We start from the raw sequence: 3,692 nt of genomic DNA on the forward strand, positions 1-3,692 counted from the left end.
AAGATATGGACATATCAGTGCATTGGCTTGATTATCTGGCACTGCAATTCTCAACCTATGGGTAGTGATCCCTTTGGTGGGGAAGGGTTGCACAGATATCCTGCACATCAGATTTTTACATTAGGATTTACAACAGTAGCAAAATTATAGTTCTGAAGTAGCAATGAAATAATTTTATGGTTGGGGGTCAGCATGACTCTAGTAACCGTATTAAAGGGTCACAGTATTAGGAAGGTAGAAAAACCACAGGTCTGGCACTTGCCTTGTGGCCACTGCGATTCTAAGTGCCAGGGACACACACTTGCTCTATAAAGGCAGCTTTCGGAAATTCACAGTCTGCCTGGCATGGTGTCATATTCAGTAAGCCTAGCCCTCAGAAGCAGAAACAGAAACATTGAATTCTAGGTCTGCTTGGGATACATGGCAACACCTTATGCAGAACGCCAAAAGAAAAAAGAAAGAAAAGTGAAAAACTCTAGTCCAATCTTCAAGTGCTTCTCACATCTCCGTGTCTCGTTTAGAGCAGCCCAGCATATTCCAGAGATGGCCCTGGCACACTCACTATGCTGTCCTTCCTCACTATGCAGAGGCTGGCCACAGCGATTCCTGTACTTGAGTTTCCATAGCAGCCTTTTCTCTACTTTGAGCCTGCTTCTGCCACAGGCCTTTGGCACATGCTGCTGTCTCCAGGAGAGTTCTCTGGCTCAGAGCTTCTTGGGCGTGACGTTGTTGGTGCTGCTTTTAGGGTCTGCTTTATTGTTCTTATATCTACGTCCCTTTCAAACCTTACTCCACCCTAAATCCCTTCCAACCCCCAACACTAGGAAGGAGAGAAAAAAGGGTTAGAGGGGAAAGGGGGTGTGGACCTCTTCAGAGTACTTCCTGCTTATTAGAGAATTCTTGTTTCTTGGGACAAGTCCAGTCTTCATCATCAGGATCCAATTTATTCTCATCTCTTTGCTCAAGCAGCAGGGGGAACAGCAGCCTCCCTCGGGCCTCTCCCATTTATACCCTCTCCAGAGTTCTCATAATTAAACTATCTGCAGCTGGCAAAGATCACACCTCTGCTAGTGCATGGGACAAATCATGATCACCTGCTACGAAGCAGCCTCTTTACCCACACCTGGGATTAAAACAAAAACATACTCACATAATTGGTTATTTTAAAAAGGAAACAAAAACTCTTTCTACAGGACTTCCTGTTTAGATATGGCTCCAAACTGAGCCATTAGTGACACCTTCCTTGACAGGTATCATACCTGTAATCTCAGCACTCAGGAGGCTGAGGCAGGAGGATGCCCAGGTGAGAGGTGGGGCCAGTTCTATACAGCCCTCAAATATCAACAAGTCCTGGGCTGCAACCCAGACTAGGGATGTGAACCTGGTCTTTGGTGGTAACAGACCCCTGATACTGCAGGACCATGGACCCAGACATGGCCCCTGGTGGCTGCCCAGGCCAGGACCCCATCACAGTACCAGGTGGCATTACTGGTTACTCACATCAGGCTGTTCTTCACTACCCTCGGGTCTCCAATTCTGCCTTTCTTCACTGTGCCCACATGCTTCTGTTTCTCTTTCTCTTCCATTTTTCCACCACTTACTTGCTCTTCTTAGTGGTGCCTGGGGCCTCTGAGTGTGAGGTTGGCGCAGGAGTGGTGTCCGGTGTGCTCTGCTTCACTTGTGCATTGTGGCACAGGGAAGGGGTCATCTTGGGTGTATCCCCCTGCCCCTCCACCCTGGCTGTGGTCTCAGGCAATGTTAGACTGCTAATCATTCAGATGTCAATAGGGCAGAACACTGAGTGTAGACATAGCCTCTCTCCTTTCTGCCCCCTACTGACACAGCATCCATACCTACAACTATGGGGCAGGTGGTCTTGGTATTTTTTTATTTCTCCTTTCTTTCTGACACAGCATCCATACCTACAACTATGGGGCAGGTGGTCTTGGTATTTTTTTATTTCTCCTTTCTTTCCCACATTTCCCCTCCTTTTCTTTGTTGAGATAGGGTCTCACTCTGTAGCCTTGTCTGGCCTGGAACTCAATTGTAGACCAGGCTGGCCTTGAACTCACAGAGATCTGTCTGCCTCTGCCTCACAAGTGCTGGGATTAAAGGCGTGAGTCACCGCGACCAGTCTGTTTACCACTTTTCTTCTACACAGGAGGGTTGTCTCTGGTGGACTGCGACACTGGCAGTGCCATTGAGTCTGGCATCAAGAAGGATCTTTTTAAAAAGTATCTGCTGAATGAAGAGCAAGATGTGCCAGCCCTTGGGCAGTTGCAGAGCTGTCTGCATGGATTGGAGCACAGCCTCAAAATCTACTCTCTGGAGTCAGAAAATTTGAGAAGTTGGAAATAATTCTAAGAGGGAAGACAGAGTAATTCTGTCACATGAAAGATGGCCCAAGTTCTGGAAAACACAGATGGACCACACTAGGAGGGTAGAGGATCACCAGACAAGGCTAGTTCTAGAGTCCCTTTGCCTGAGTAGTGATGGCATTCACCTTCTGCAATGCTGGTCTTTTGCAGAACCTTCTAGGAACATTCCTCTTGATACACTAAACATCCTCCTTAACTGTATTACTTAAAATGTCCAACTCTTCATGATGTTTTGTAAGGTAGGTAGGTAGGTGAAATCAACCTCACTTTGTAGACTAAAGGATCAAAACTCAGAGGGATTTAAGTGCCTTGCTTAGGAGTCACACACAGGGAAAAGGATAGGGCAGCCCTCACACATGCTATTTGCACTGAGCAAAAGCTGGCTTCTCAGGAAAAGGGACCATGGTCAGCTCAGGGTCTCTCTAGAGCTCTTCAGGACCCAGGTGGGGCAGAACGAGTAGTCTTTCACAGACTCACCTCAGAGAGCAGAGCGTTCTAGTCTGTGTTGTGTCAGTCACAAGCTGGCTCTCTCTGAGTGACCTTGGGTGGTTTTCCTTAGCCTTCACATCTGTAAAATGAAGGGTTTGGATAATGGCCTAGGAACTGCCCCAGCTTTGATGTAGGAGCCTGTGATATCAGAGTAAGAGAGATTGTATCATTGTGAATTGAAAAATAATGATCTTTTATGCCTCACATGTAACTTTCCATCTCTCAGGCTGCCTATTATATAGTGTCAACGTTGCCTCATATATCAGACATAGTGGTAATAAGTATGTAATTTGTAGCTGTGATTTCCATTTTATGGCAATATCTGATTTACACGAGGTGTTTTTAAAGTGTGTCACTTACAATACACACACCTGCCAAGAGCCTGGTCTCTCATAATGACTTTGCAGTGAGGTCAGAGAAAGGGCCCAAGATGAGGTAAATAAACAGGCGGCATGTTTCCAACACCAAGCATCCTTCTCTTTGCAGAGGGCTGCTGCATCTTCACAGGCCCTCCTGGATAGGTGGATCGGGACTATCAGCTCTGAAGGTAGACCACGTAGCTCTGCAGACGGGAGAGCTGCGCACCCCAGGGAAGGGTGGGGGATTTTGATCAAGTTGTGGAAATAACTTAACCGAGGATCAATTCGAAGAATAGCCAGTTTATTGTGCTTGATCCTTTTGATAAAAACTGAGCCAGGGCTGTGCACGGTGGCTAGTGCTGGTTATCCCAGCACTTGGAAGAATTGTGTGTTTGAGGCCAGCTTGGCTAGGGGGCAAGATTCTGTTTCATTAAACAAGCAAAACAGAGTCCGGAGAGATGGCTCT

The 3,692-nt window shown here is 46.8% G+C and overlaps 1 pseudogene; it reads right to left on the reverse strand.

Annotated features, from left to right (window-relative positions):
• Nucleotides 1–1,754: 1,754 nt before the first annotated feature.
• LOC115062752 lies at nucleotides 1,755–1,871 on the reverse strand (annotated as a pseudogene).
• Between the last annotated feature and the right edge of the window lie 1,821 nt (nucleotides 1,872–3,692).

The sequence above is a fragment of the Mus pahari genome, chromosome 20, assembly GCF_900095145.1.
Source record: "Mus pahari chromosome 20, PAHARI_EIJ_v1.1, whole genome shotgun sequence".
In the NCBI taxonomy this organism is placed as follows: domain Eukaryota; kingdom Metazoa; phylum Chordata; class Mammalia; order Rodentia; family Muridae; genus Mus; species Mus pahari.